This window comes from Neophocaena asiaeorientalis, unplaced genomic scaffold (assembly GCF_003031525.2).
Source record: "Neophocaena asiaeorientalis asiaeorientalis breed wild unplaced genomic scaffold, Neophocaena_asiaeorientalis_V1.1 scaffold320, whole genome shotgun sequence".
Taxonomy (NCBI): domain Eukaryota; kingdom Metazoa; phylum Chordata; class Mammalia; order Artiodactyla; family Phocoenidae; genus Neophocaena; species Neophocaena asiaeorientalis.
In genome coordinates, this window is record NW_020174826.1 from 1,524,693 (window position 1) to 1,540,455 (window position 15,763).

At 36.8% G+C, this 15,763-nt stretch overlaps 1 protein-coding gene across 1 annotated transcript in view; it reads right to left on the reverse strand.

The window, feature by feature from the left end:
• The window catches only part of NECAB1 (N-terminal EF-hand calcium binding protein 1), a 282,518-nt gene that overhangs the window by 242,958 nt on the left and 23,797 nt on the right, over positions 1-15,763 (reverse strand). The gene's annotated exons all lie outside the window — the stretch shown is intronic.

The following is a 15,763-nucleotide window of genomic DNA, read 5'->3' on the forward strand; positions in this document are numbered from 1 at the left end:
CCCCCTCACTGACAGGGACATCAGCTGGGACAGAAGGGGAGTTTCGGGGGCTCAGAAGAGAGTGCAGCAACTTGTCAGTGGCAGGTAGGACAGACTGAGACCTACACAGATGGCCCATGCCACAGCCCTGTATGCAGCAGCCTGAAACGGCTGTCTGCCAGTGTGCGTGGGGACTGGGTGCTGGAACATGGCGTTTGGAGAGCATACCCAGGGAGGGGACTGCTGTTGGCTGTGAGCAGACGGCCTGAGGGGGATGGGAGTGAGGAGCTCTGCAACTGGGAAAGCTCATGGCAGAAGCGCAGACCGCCATAGAAATGAAGCACCTTTGTTGAGTGGCACACAAAGGGTGGGGCCGCCATTGCAGCCTCTCTCCTCACACACTGGCTGCAGCCTCCTTGGGCACTAGAAAGAGCTCAGGATGGAGCCAGCTCATGCAACACCACCAATGCCTCCTCTGCACCCATCCCTGTCTAGGCGACCCGCTCACCCCAGTCCCCATTTTGGCTTCTTCCCTCCTAATGGACAAGCATGTCCAGATCACCACTCCCGTATGCTACCGCCTGGGCAGCCCATTCGCCCTGATCACCACCTTAGCCCCCTCCCACCTGATGAGATCATGTGTCTCAGCAACATCTGGAGCAGACTCCGGTGAGAGGAACACATGCAGAAGTGAGGTTGAAACCACAGCTGAGCTCAGCTGAGCTGTGACTAAGGAAGAAGAGCTGAAATCTCTCCTCACAGCTGCGTGAACTGTGGAGTTACACCTCTGCTGATGCCTTCCTAAATTCAGTGCCTGAAGAACATCTGTACAGATAATAAGTGCTCCTGCAGTTGAGATGAATCTGGCTTTAGCAGCTGTGGATTTGTGGGCATGTACACACGGAGGTTGGGCCAGGCCAGAGTCTGGTGTATGACTACTGCTGTCTTGGGACCTGACCTCAGTGGATCTGCACTGGTGGCCTGGTGAAAACAACGCCTGAGAATTACCAGGGCCAACTGCTGGCATACTCATAGTTAAGGTGGGGCCAAGCACCAACAATAGTGTACTTTGTGAGCCTGCACAACAGGAGAAAGGGGGCACAACAGAGCACAGTCACAGGTAAACAGCTCAAGAGGAGGAATACTCAGGGGCTTCTCTCCCAGTGGGAGTGTTCCAATCCTGCCTACATTGCATCACAGATCAGAAACACAGCTAAGAAACATATCTGGGGGACTCTACTCCAAAAACGAAGGAGCAGACCCCACCCCTGACAGAGCAGTGACAACCACAGAGCAAAGGGGAGGCCTGGATCACTATATAGGGCAGGTTCTGGTCAAGAAAACACCAGTCAAACCCCCTATCAAGGTGATAATTGCACAAGCCTCTGAACCAACCTCACCAACTGCAGGTAGACACCAGACGTCAATGGAACTACAGTCCTACAGCCTGTGGAAAGGAGACGACAAAGATAGTAAGTTAAGCAAAATGAGAGGACAGAGAAATATGTTGTGGATGAAGGAGCAAGATAAAAACCTACAAGAACAACTAAATGAAGGAGATAAGCAGTCTACCTGAATAAGAATTCAGAGTAATAATAGCAAAGATGATCCAAGATCTCAGAAAAAGAATGGAGGTATGGATTGAGAAGATAGAAGGAATGTTTAACAAAGACATAGAAGAACTAAAGAACAAACAAACAGATCAACAATCCAATAACTGAAATGAAAAATACACTAGAAGGAATCAATAACAGAATTACTGAGACAAAAGAATCCATAAATGACATGGAAGACTGAATGGTGGAAATCACTGCCATGGAACAGAATATAGAAAAAAGAAGGAAATGAGGATAGTCACAGAGACCTCTGGTACAACATTAAATGCACCAACATTTGAATTATAGGGGTCCCAGAAGAAGAAGAGAAAGAGGAAGGGCCTGAGAAAATATTTGAAGAGATTATAGTCAAAAAATTCCCTAACATGGGAAAGGAAATAGTTACCCAAATCCAGGAATCACAGAGAGTCCCAGGCAGGATAAACCAAGGAGGAACATGACAAGATATATATTAATCAAAATTACAAAAATTAAATACTAAAAAAAAATATTAAAAGCAACAAGGGAAAAAAAAAAAAAAACATACAAGGGAATCCCCATAAGGTTATCAGCTGATTTTTCAGCAGAAACTCTGCAGGCCAGAAGGGATTGACAGGATATACTTAAAGTGATGAAAGGGAAAAACCTGCAACTAAGAATACTCTACCTAGCAAGGCTGTCATTTGGATTTGATGGAAAATCAAAAGCTTTACAGACGAGCAAAAGCTAAGAGAATTCAGCATCACCAAACCAGATTTACAACAAATGTTAAAGGAACTTCTCTAGGAAGAGGGAAATAAAGGGGACACAACTAGAAACAAGAAAATCACTAAAGGGAAAGCTCACTGGTAAAGGTAAAAAAGATCAATGAAACAGTAAAAGCAGGAAATAATCCATACACAAATATGACATCAAAACAAGCAACCATGAGAATAGGAGAGTACAAATGCAGGAAATGGGGACTGCATTTGAAATTAAGAGACCAGCAACTTAAAACAACCTTGTATATATATGCTGCTTTATCAAAAGCTCATGGGAAATGCAAACAAATAAACTACAATAGATACACACTCACAAAAAGAAAAAGCAACCTAAACACAACACTAAAGATGGTCATCAAACAGCAAGAGCAGAGAATAAAATAGGAAGGGCAGAAAAAATACCTACAAAAACAAATGTAAAACAGTTAAGAAAATGGCAATAGGAACATTCATATCAATAATTACTTTAAATGTAAATGGAATAAATGAGCCGATCAAAAGACATAGACGGGCAGAATGGATACAAAAACAAGGCCAGTATATATGCTGTCTACAAGAGACCCACTTCAGACCTAGTGACACACACAGACTGAAAGTGAGGGGATGGAAAAAGATATTCCATGAAAATGGAAATCAGATGAAAGCTGGAGTAGCAATACTCACATCAGAAAAGATAGACATTAAATTAAAGACTGTTATGAGAGACAAGGAAGGACACTATATAATGATCAAGGAAGAAGAAGATATAACAATTGTAAATATATATGCACCTCAATATATTAGGCAAATGTTAACAGCCATAAAAGGGAAAATTGACAGTAACACGATAATAATGGGGACCCCACTTACACCAAGGGACAGATGATCCAGACAGAAAATTAATAAGGAAACACAAAGCTTAATGACACATTAGACCAGATAGACTTAATTGATATTTATAGAGCATGGATCTGAAAGCAGCAGAATACACTTTCTTCTCAAGAGCACACAGAACATTCTCCAGGATAGATCACATCTTGGGTCACAGATCAAGCCTTGGTAAATTTAGAAAATTGAAATCTTATCAAGCATCTTTTCTGACCATAACATAATGAGACTAGAAATAAATTACAGGGGAAAAAAGGTAAAAAACACAAACACATGGAAGCTAAAAAGTACATCACTAAATAACCAAGAGATCACTGAAGAACTCAAAGAGGAAATTAAAAAATTTCTAGAGAAAAATGACAATGAAAACACGATGATCCAAACCTTTGGGATGCAGCAAAAGCAGTTCTAAGAGGGAAGTTTATAGCAATACAATCTTACCTCAAGAAACAAGAAAAAATTCAAATAAACAACCTAACATTACACCTAAAGGAACTAACAAAAGTAGAACAAATAAAACCCAAAGTTATTAGAAGAAAGTAATAAATATCAGAGCAAAAATAAATGAAATAGAGATGAAGAAAACAATAGAAAAGATCAATGAAACTAAAGCTGGTTCTTTCAAAAGGTAAACAAAATTGATAAATCTTTAGCCAGACTCATTAAGAAAAAGAGGGAGAGGGCTCAAATCAATAAAATTAGACATGAAAAAGAAGTTACACCTGACACCACAGATATACAAAGGATAATAAAAATCTACTACAAGTAACGCTATGCCAATAAAATGGACAACCTGGAAGAAATGGACAAATTCTTAGAAAGGTACAACCTTCCAAGATTGAACCAGGGAAAAATAGAAAATATGAACAAGGACTGAAATGGAAACTGTGATTAAAAATCTTCCAAAAAAACAACAATCCAGGACCAGATGGCTTCACAGGAGAATTCTATCAAACATTTAAAGAAGAGTTAAACCTACCCTTCTGAAACTCTTCCAAAAAATTGCAGAGGAAGGAATATGCCCAAGCTCATTCAACAAGGCCATCATCACCCTGATACCAAAACCAGACAAAGATATAACAATAAAGAAAATTACAGGCCAATATTACTAATGAACAGAGATGCAAAAATCCTCAAGAAAATACTAGCAAACAGAATCCAACAACACATTAAAAGGATCATGCATCATGAACAACTGGGATTTATTCCAGGGATGCAAGGATTCTTCAATATATGTAAATCAATCAGTGTGATACACCATATTAACAAACTGAAGAATAAAAACTACATGATCATCTTCAATACATGCAGAAAAAGCTTTTGACAAAATTCAACATCCATTTGTGATAAAAACTCTCCTGAAAGTGGACATAGAGGGAACCTACCTCAAAATAATATAGGCCATATACAACAAACCCACAGCAAACATCATTTTCAATGGCGAAGAGCTGAAATCATTTCCTCCAAAATCAGGAGCAAGACAAAGATGTACACTCTCACCACTTTTATTTAACGTAGTTTTGACAGTCCTAGCCATGGCAATCAGAGAAGAAAAAGAAATAAAGGGAATCTAAATTGGAAAAGAAGAAGTAAATCTGTCTCTCTTTGCAGATGACATGATACTATACATAGAAAATCCTAAAGATGCTACTGGAAAACTACTAGAGCTTATCAATGAATATGGTAAAATTGCAGGATAAAAAATTAATACACAGAAATCTCTTGCATTCCTATAAACTAACGACAAATGATCATAAAGAGAAATTATAAAAACAACCCCATTTACCATTGCATCAAAAAGAAAAACATAGCTAGGAATAAACGTACCTAAGGAGGCAAATGACCTATACTGACTAAACTATAAGATACTGATGAAAGAAATCAAAGATGACACAAACAGATGGAGAGATATGCCATGCTCTTGGATTGGAAGAATCAATATTGTGAAAATGACTATACTACCCAAAGCAATCTACAGATTCAGTGCTATCCCTATGAAATTACCAATGGCATTTTTCACATAATTAGAAGAAAATATTTTCCAATTTGTACAGAAACACAAAAGACCACGAATAGCCAAATAAATCTTGAGAAAGAAAAATGGAGCTGGAGATATCAGACTCCCTAACTTCAGACTATACTATAAATGTACAGTCATCAAAACTGTATGGTACTGGCACAAAAACAGAAATATAGATCAATGGAATAGGGTAGAAAGTCTGGAGATAGACCTATGCACCTATGGTCACCAAATCTATGACAAAGGAGGCAGCAATATACAATGGAGAAAAGACAGTCTCTTCAATAAATGGTGCTGGGAAAACTGGACAGCTACATGTAAAAGAATGAAATTAGAACACTCCTTAACACCATATATGAAAGTAAGCTAAAAATGGATTAAACACCTAAGTGTAAGGCCGGATACTATAAACCTCTTAGAGGAGAACATTGGCAGAACACTCTCTGACATAAGTTGCAGCAATATCTTTTTCATTTATCTCCCAGAGTAATGAAAATAAAAACAAAAATAAACAAATGGGACCTAATGAAACTTAAAAGCTTTTGCACAGCAAAGGGAACCATAAACAAAACAAGAAGACAACCCTTGGAATAGGAGAACATATTTTCAAATTGAGCAACCAACGAGGGATTAATCTCCAAAATATACACACAGCTCATGAAGCTCAATATCAAAAAAAAAAAAAAAAAAAAAAAACCCAATCAAAACATGAGTGGAAGATCTAAATAGACATTTCTCCAAAGAAGACATACAGATGGCCAAGAGTCACATGAAAAGATGCTCAACATCACTAATTATTAGAGAAATGCAAATCAAAACCAAAATGAGGTATCACCTCACACTGGTCAGAATGGCCATCATCAAAAAATCTACAATGAATGCATGAGAGGGTATGGAGAAAAGGAACCCTCCTGCACTGTTTGTGAGAATGTAAATTGGTCAGCCACTATGGAGTATGGAGTTTCCCTAAAAAACTAAAAATAGAGCTACCATATGATTCAGCAATCCCTCTCCTGGTCATATATCTGGAGAAATCCATAATTCAAAAAGATACATGCACTCCATTGTTTACTGCAGTACTATTTACAACAACCAGGACACAGAAACAACCTAAACGTCTATCAACAAGGGAATGGATAGAGAAGATGTTGTACATATATATTGGGTTGGACAAAAAGGTCGTTTGGTTTTAAGTAAAAATAAAAGACACATTTTTCATTTTCACAAAGAACTTTATTGAACAACGTGTTCATTAACTGAATGAACTCTTTGGCCTAACCAATACAATGGAATACTACTCAGCCATTAAAAAGAATGAAATAATGTCATTTGCAGCAACATGGATGGATCTACAGATTGTTGTACTGAGTGAAGTAAGTCAGACACAGAAAGACAAATATCATATGATATCTCTTACATGTGGAATCTAGTAAAAGGGTACAAATGAATTTATCTACAAAACAGAAATAGAGTTACAGATGTAGAAAATAAACTTATGGTTACCATGGGATAAGTGAGGAGGGGGAGGATAAATTGAGAGATTGGGATGGACATATACACACTACTATATATAAAATAGATAACTAATAGGGACCTACTGTATAGCACAGGGAACTCTACTCAATATTCTGTAATGGCCTATATGGGAAAAGAATCTAAAAGAGAGTGGGTATATGTATATGTATAACTGATTCACTGCTGAAAATAAAACAACATTGTAAATCAACTGTGCTTGAATAAAAATTAAAAAGGAAAAATGAGTTATCAAGCCATGGAAAGAAATGGCTGACCCTGTGCCCTAGAACCTGCATGCCGCAACTACTGAGTTCACGTGCCACAACTACTGAAGCCCATGTGCTCTAGCGCCTGCATGCCGCAACTACTGAGGCTGCATACTGCAGCTACCGAAGCACGCATGCCTAGAGTCTGTGCTCCACAATGAGAGAAGCCATCGCAATGAGAAGCCGGTGCACTGCAACGAAGAATAGCCTCCACTTGCTGCAACTAGAGAAAGCCTGTGTGCAGCAACAAAGACCTAATGTAGCCTAAAAAAAAAAAAAAAAAAAGGCTGAATCTTAAATGTGTATTGCTAACTGAAAAAAACCAGTCTGAAAAGGCTATGTAGTATGATTCCAATTTTATGACATTATGAAAAAGACAAATTTGTAAAGACACTTAAAAGATCATTCATTGCTGGGATTTCAGGGCAAGGAGGAAGGGTTGAAAAGGACAAAAACAGGGGATATTTTTAGGGTAGGAAAACTGTTTTGTGTGACATGGTATGATGAACACGTGGCATTATGCGTTTGTCGAAACTCATAGAAATTTACAGTGTAAAGAATGAATTTTAATGTATGCAAATTATTAAACAATTCTTTAAGTTCAGGACATCCCAGAATGGAATAAAGAATGTGACAAAACAATTTAGCTGTGTCAGAAATGTAAGAAACAACCTCACTGAAGGGAGTAAGGGAAAGGGAAAGATGTTCTGACCTGGGTAACTTTGGAAATGAGTAGAATCTATAAGCTAAAGGCAAAAGAAACTGTTCATACACACTATATTACAGCTGATAAAATCATTTCCTGTGGGAGTACAAGTTAAACATTCTGATATTGTTATACATATATACTGGAGTTGAATAATCATGTAAATAAATGGTAGAATAGGGGGGTCAGTGTTCTCACTGTTGGAGTGAGAAGTTACTGATAAGCAAAGGGAGGAGGCTAGAATAATTCATGTGGTAATCGTTTGGAGTCTGAGATATTGACATGAACTCAGGTTTACCTTAATATAGATACATATGGGTATATGGGTCCAATGGAAATATTTATAGAAATGTACATATATATGGGTTAGTATATACAAATATTTCTTTGCTCCATCAGCTGAGAGAGCTTAGAAGCACCCCAGTAACAATGAGCACATCTATCACTCAGATCTTGGTTTCTAATGCCATTCTTCAATAAAAAAGATCAGAGCTCCTGGGAGAGTGGTTGAATCTAGGACTGGGGCAGGACTTACAAAAGATGAGTCTGGAGCTTCTTACAATTCCAGAAAGTAAGGAAGTGCTAAAAATCCGCTCACAATTATGATGGTATGTCAAAGGCACATAGGAGTCAACTGAAATAGCTCCCAATGGCCAATATAGGAAATATTTGAACAACAAAATAATTTGAGTAGTATTGGATTACAATACAATGTTCATAATAAAAATCCATATGTCCATAATGTTATAAACAAATAATCAATCAATAAATAGAAAAAAATAGACAAAACCCCATGCAGAATTCTAAATAATTCATGCAGATGCTAAGTCTTCAAGGAGGTAGAGCACAACTACGCACTCCCTACATGTGGGCTGCCCAAAATGACTTCTTTTCAAAGAGTCAAGTCATGGAATGGGGAGGAAAGAGTAAACTCTACAGTGGAGAAACCTGACAAACACTACCTCAGCTAAGTGATCATAAATCATGTTGATAGTATATACCTTTGATATGATGTAATGATACTTTATCTCTGTGACCTTCCTCCCTACAACACATATCCCCAGTCTAATCATGAGAAAAACATGAGACAAACCCGAATCAAGAGACATTCTACAAAATGCCAGACTACTACTCCTTAAAATTGTCAATATCTCAAGAACAAGGAAAGTCTGAGAAACTGTTTCAACCAAGAGGAATCTAAGGAGATATGGCTACTAAATGTAATGTGGCAACCTGGATGGGATCCTGAAACAGAAAAAAGGACATTAGGTAAAAGCAAAGGGAATCTAATAAAATATGGACTTTAGTTAATGTATCAATATTGGCACATTGATTGCAACAAAGGTACCACACTAACATAAAATGTTATAATAATAAGGGAAACTGGATGTCAGATATATAATAATTCTCTATGCTAACTTCACTGTTTCTCTATAAATATAAAACTATTCTAAAATAAAAAGTTTATTTAAATATATATATGATAGAATATGTTATATAGAATTAAAATACTTTATTAAAAACTGACTTGCCATGTTATCAACATGATAAAATAAGTTATGTTTATTCATATTACATCTTGAAATCTAACACATTTAACTCAATAATCAACTCAACAGTTTAATTTTCCAAACTCTAGACATTCTACTGTGGCTGCCATGTTTTCTACAGACTATTTGGGGGAATAAATTGTGCTTTATGTATCAGAGTTATACAAGTAAAAAATGTTGACCTGTTATCTTGAAAAGAATTTTACTCAAAATTTTATTGACTATATTCACCACAATAATTTCCTGAAGTAGTTTCATATTCTAACTTTTCTTTTTAGGAGCATAAGAAAACAAATACAACAAGGTTAAACATGGTCCCTGAAAGCACATTCCTGTGACACATTTCTGGAAGCTGATCGTTAAAGCTGCCTTCAGTTCAAAATATACCAAGTACCCAGAAATTGGGTAAAAAATCAAATAATTGAGTCAAATGTCTGGCTTTTCACTGACTTGATACCAAATATTTAGATGGTTTATCAGGAAGGCTTATTTCTTTCATCGAAATAGTTTTGTCACTCAGAATTGTGCTCTGAATATGAAAAAACCTGTCTTCACCTTGAGGAAATGAGTGTTTATTAGTTTTTCATGACTAGAAAGGACGTGCTTCTAACTTAGTAAAAAAAAATATGTTTAATGTCACTTCCATGGAGAGTTAACAATAATATTTTATGCGAGACTGGGACAAAGGCAACAAGAAAACATACCCCCATTTACTCAGCCTCTTTGTAGAATGACAGAGGAAACATTTGTTGGAGGAAATTTTAGTCATTTATAGAGAATGTAGATTCAAAATTAGCAATGTAAAGAATACTCAATTTGTAGGCAAATTTTGCCACAAAATAAAAAATTAAATGTTTTAATGCAGGTGTTAGATATAGAAAAAGTAATACAATACATAACTGAATTGCTTTCTTTCCCCCTCCTCCATACCTTCATTCCCAGTGGGTAATCACTGCTTTCCAAGTTAATTTAACTTCCAAAATAAGATTATCTGTTTTTTCTGCCTGATCAACATCTAATTTCCCTTATTTTGGTTAAAATACTTTGATTTTCACCTGCCCTCTCTCTCACTGTAAGTATTTTATGTGGGGATTTATGCACCCCATCCTACTCTGGGGGTGTATGTAATCCAAGCCTGGAAAACCAGTTCATTCCATCTCTCAGTTATTGCTTCAAGGATAAGCATATGACTCTAGATGATCACTCAGAGAAAATCTTGAGATTTTTGCAAAAATCATTTTAAAAGAAATGCTCTCTCTCTATTCTGACTTGTTGAATTGGTAGGAGCCACTCCAGGAGCCATCTTGTCACTCCTAGTAAGAAAACCTACCTGAAAGTAAAACCAACCAGAGGAAAACCAAAAAGGAGATGGAGAAAGAGGGAGGGAAACAGGGAAAGAGTGATTCCTGAACACCCAGATATAGCTGGGCCTGAAGCTATACCATTTCCTGAGTATTTCAATTACAAGAGCTAGCAAACTCCCAACTTTACTTAAACTAATCTGAATTGGAGTTTTGTCACTTTAAAGTGAATTGGTCTTGAATGATAACCATCTTTCTTTTTTTATAGCTACCTCAATTTTCACTCACCTTCGGAGATTTAGTTGAGGACAATTATTCCATAAAATTACCTAGGCCACCCAAAGCCCAGAGACCTCTTCCTCTGAACTCTTATACATTGGTTATTTACCATTCAACATAGTGATACCTTTTGCATTGTTGATGACATTATTATTCAATTTTCTCTGTGTTTACCACTCATTTATCAATAAGATGCTAAGCTCTCAGAGGACAACATGTCCTATATCTCTTCCACACCTCAGGTTCCTAAGAGTTTAGAGGTGATCAATTAAGTGTTCTCCAGATCTTTGTCCAAAATCTAAGGGTAGTTACTTTCATTACACAAACATATAATTTGTCCTAGTAACACAAAGCATTGTAAGGGCTCACAGTTTTCAGTCAGCCTTCCATAATTGATCCACAAGTGAAGAAATCATATCTTTAGAACCTGCACGAAATTAATAAAGGCAAAATGGAACTGATATGTTTTGAATATTCATAATATACTAAACAAAGTCCTTGGGGCTTTATATATATTTACCTTGCTTAATCCTTACCTATTGTGTTAATTTAGTCTTATTATTCCTACTTTAAATATGAGAAAATAAGCTCAGAGGGGTTAATTTGTCCAAGATCACATCCTAATCAATGTATACTAATTTTTTTTTAATTTTAATTTATTTATTTTTGGCTGTGTTCGGTCTTTGTTGCTGCACACAAGCTTTCTCTAGTTGCAGCGAATGGGGGCTACTCTTCATTGTAGTACGTGGGCTTCTCATTGCAGTGGCTTCTCTTGTTGTGGAGCACGGTCTCTAGGTGCGTAGGCTTCAGTAGTTCTGGCTCATGGACTCTAGAGTGCAGGCTCAGTAGTTGTGGTGCACGGGTTTAGTTGCTCCGTGGCATGTGGATCTTCCCGGACTAGGGATCGAACCCATGTCCCCTGCATTGGCAGGCAGATTCTTATCCACTGCACCACAAAGGAAGCTGTTTTTTTTATTTTTAGTTTTTAATCTCTCCACCTAACACAGTGTCTGGCATTAAAAAAGCACTTATAAAATACTAGGCAAATGAATAAATGAAATAATGAATGGTAGAGCTAAGATTAAAGATTGTCCTTTTTGGTTTCAAATCTCCATTATGCCGTGCTTCCTTCAAACTGGATCATAGCCAAAACATTTCCATATATTTTTGCATTTTGTTTATAAATTACATTGAATCACTTAGTGTTATTTATGTGGAAAGACTGATATTTCTAGATTTCAACAGCATAACCCTACTACAGAGATGAGACTCAATAAATGAAGCATCCTGGGCTAAGTACTAGGACTTTGGGGTTAGAGTGGAATCTAGACATAAATTCTATTTACTTACTCTAGGTCACTGGACAAGTTACTTATGTCTCAAATTATTCATTGATAAAATTGAGATAATGATATCATCTCCCTTGAAAGATTATTATGGAGATTAAATGAAAATATGCCTAGTATAGCATCTGGCATATTGTAATCCTTTGCTAGGGTTGTTTACTCTTATTACTATAATATTATTTTCTTTTGAAGTCTAAATCAATTTTCTCATGGCCATATAAGTCTTGGTAATGTACAAGCTATTATATTTTTAACAATTTAGGAGTGATTTAGAATATTAAGGGAAAAGACAGAAATGTCACCAGAGCAACAGATATTCATAAGCAAGTTCTCATAACTAAAAGTGACCCCAATATTACAAAAAAATAAGTTTTTAATACATAAAACACTCTCAACATAAAGAATTTAACAGTCTCATTACTCATGCAGTTACCCAAGCCAGAAACTAGAAATCTGACTCCCTCCTCCCCATTTAAATGCATGCCATTAAATACCTTCATCTTATTCATTAAATATTTCCAATTACTTTCCAAGTTTTTGCTAATTATACATCCAATAATATCAACTTTGTTTTTTACCTTTATGATGACTTAATTGAAGCCTTCAATAGCTCTAATATGGAGGGTTTTGCAGTAGTCCAGATGCAAGATTATGGAGGCTTTAATAGGGTGGAGATTTGGAAGTACTGAAAAGTGATTAGATTTTGAAGATACTTTAACAGAGAAGACAAAAGGGATTAGATGTGGAGTTATCATAGAAAGAGAATAATCATGGAAGCCCCTGAAACTTTTTGGTTGGAGCAATTGCTGAATGGTGGTGCCGTTTCCTGTGATGGAGGATGCTGCTGAAGGAGTAAGTCAAGCAGTTGGGATTAAGAGTGTAATTTGAGATATGAGTATGGTAGGTATTCAATATATTTTTTTACAAATTTTGAAATTGTGTTCAGTAACAAATTCCCAAGAATTTTTTCAAGTTGTGTGCCTTTGTACTTGCTTTTCCCTTTACCTGGAATTACCTGTCCCCCACCTAACCCACACTTACTCGAATGAATTACAACTCAACTGGAGGTTTCCACAACATCCCAGGTAGAATTAGACTTATCTTCCTCTATTTCCCCATAGGAATTTAGTAATGTTTATGAAATACTAACCATGAATCAAGCATTAATCACTAGTTATGTAAAGATGTATAGTCCCTGACCTCAAAGAGCTTACAATCTCATAGAAGGTAGGGGAGCATACCCACAAACTATTCAGTAGAATGTGATAAGTGGAGAGAGTGGTGGGTACTCAGGCAAAATATTTATTGGTTATGTATTTGTCACATGTAAGGTACTTTAATTGTGTGATTTAATTAATTATCACAACAACCCTATAAGCCAAGCATAAAGGTATAAATACCTACCCAAAGTTATAAAACTTGCATATGACAGAACTACTTTAAAAATCAATGCCTGCTGCTTTGATATTTCTCCGCCAAGCCAAATTCAGAAGAGGCTTCATAGGAGGGATAAATTTGGGTTGAAACAAGAGAGATGAAAGCCATTCCTGACAGAGGGCTGGGGGAGTTAGAAGCAGTATCCTTCAGAGGTAATGGGGTAAGAGGAAGCTGAACAGGTAATACTATGCTCAGGAGTCTGGATTTTATCCTGCAGGCAATAGGTACCAAATGAAGGATTTTGAACATAAAAGTGATTGAATCAGATTTATACTACAGGAAGATTACTCCAATATAGAACCTAATATAAACTTACATCACAACATTTATTAGAGTATATTATTATTTTCTAATTCATGTTTATCTCCCCCTCTAGAATATGAACTTTAATTTAACTGAACTCCATTCCATTCCCTGTATTCTGTGTTTGTGTGTGTGTGTGTGTGTGTGTGTGTGTATGTGTGTATAGTACTGACTTAATTAACCCTTATTTATTTTCTATCTTTATTCCCCAAAATAGGATCTGGCAAATAAGACCATTGCCTAGTAACGATTGAATGAATGAAGGAAAGGTAGAGGAAAAGAGGGAGAGCTGAGGCTAAAACTTAAGACCTTCTAACTCCAAATCTTACACTATCATTTCTATGCATAGTTCTCATTAGATTTAATAAAACATTTAAAAACACTGTTTAGGGGATTCCCTGCTGGCGCAGTGGTTGAGAGTCTGCCTGCCGGTGCAGGGGACACGGGTTCGTGCCCCGGTCTGGGAGGATCCCACATGCTGCGCGGAGCGGCTGGGTCCGTGAGCCATGGCCACTGAGCCTGTGCGTCTGGAGCCTGTGCTCTGCAGCACGAGAGGCCACAACAGTGAGAGGCCCGTGTACCACAAACAACAAAAAAAAAACACTGTGTAAGTAATGATCAGTTGAGCTACTACGTGAAAAATAAAAATTGCTACTCTTAAAGAAATACACTGATCCACTGGTTATTTTGACACCATGAAGACATAGCCAACATAATCCGGCACTGAAATATTTTTAATGTCAAGGAGAGCCTTATATACTGAATGTATCACATATATTTGATTTTTTCTCACTTCTTTATTTTATTTAAAAACCATAAATAAAGATGAAATGATTTTCTTCAGTTTGGAGTGTAGAGTATAGAACTCAAAGGCTGTCTTACGCATATAGGGCATCTCCAAGCACAGATAGAAATTATATTAAGACTACTGGATTGCAAACAATAGGAAAACCTGAATGAGCAGGACAAAGGTAGGAAAAGCACCAGGGCAGCTCGGGGGGCTTAGTAAGGTTATCAGGGACAGAACATCTGGGCACTGTTAGGTGAATAATTCAGCACCACTGGGAGGGTGGGAAGGACACTGTGATTGAAAGTCCCACCAAATAAGAATAAGCATTAAGATAAAAACTGGAAATAGATAACACTTATTAAGAATTTCTTAAGGGTCAAGCACCTTTCCAAGAAATTTGTGTGTTATCTCATTTAATCTTAAACAAGCCTGTGAAAGAGGCACTGTCTTTATCTCCATTTTACAGATGAGAAAGTTAAATAACTTGCCCAGTTCACAGAGTAAGTGGAACAGGAATTTGAACCCAAGAAATATGACTGCAAAGTCATAAGTTTAACTACAATGCTACAGGCCTCCTGGATATAGATGGTGTACAGGAAATGATTACATTTCAAAACAGAAAGGGAAAGGAATGTTGAGCTACCAATCCATAGATCTGGATTACAGAAAGTGCTTAAGGAAGAAGTCACATTTTAGGGTAGACATTGTGCTTTATATACTGCAGGATCTGTTATTGGAGCAGGGTCTGACTTCACAGCTTTTGGCTGCCCATGACAGTCATATGATGAGCTCAGTAATTTGAATCTAAATTTTCTACTTGTTTCTGTGACAACTGATAAGCCCAGCTACGCAAAGATAAAAATTTTAACAGTTTTCTGCTTTTGGCAGAAAAGTAACACATTTATGAGTGTGAAACTGCTTTACATTTTAGAAAAAAACTATACTACAGAAATGGAAAAAAATTTTTCCCCTACTTTGTAGAAAAAAATAATTATGAGTGTGAAACTGTTTTACATTAATATATATATACTATATACTAGTATATACT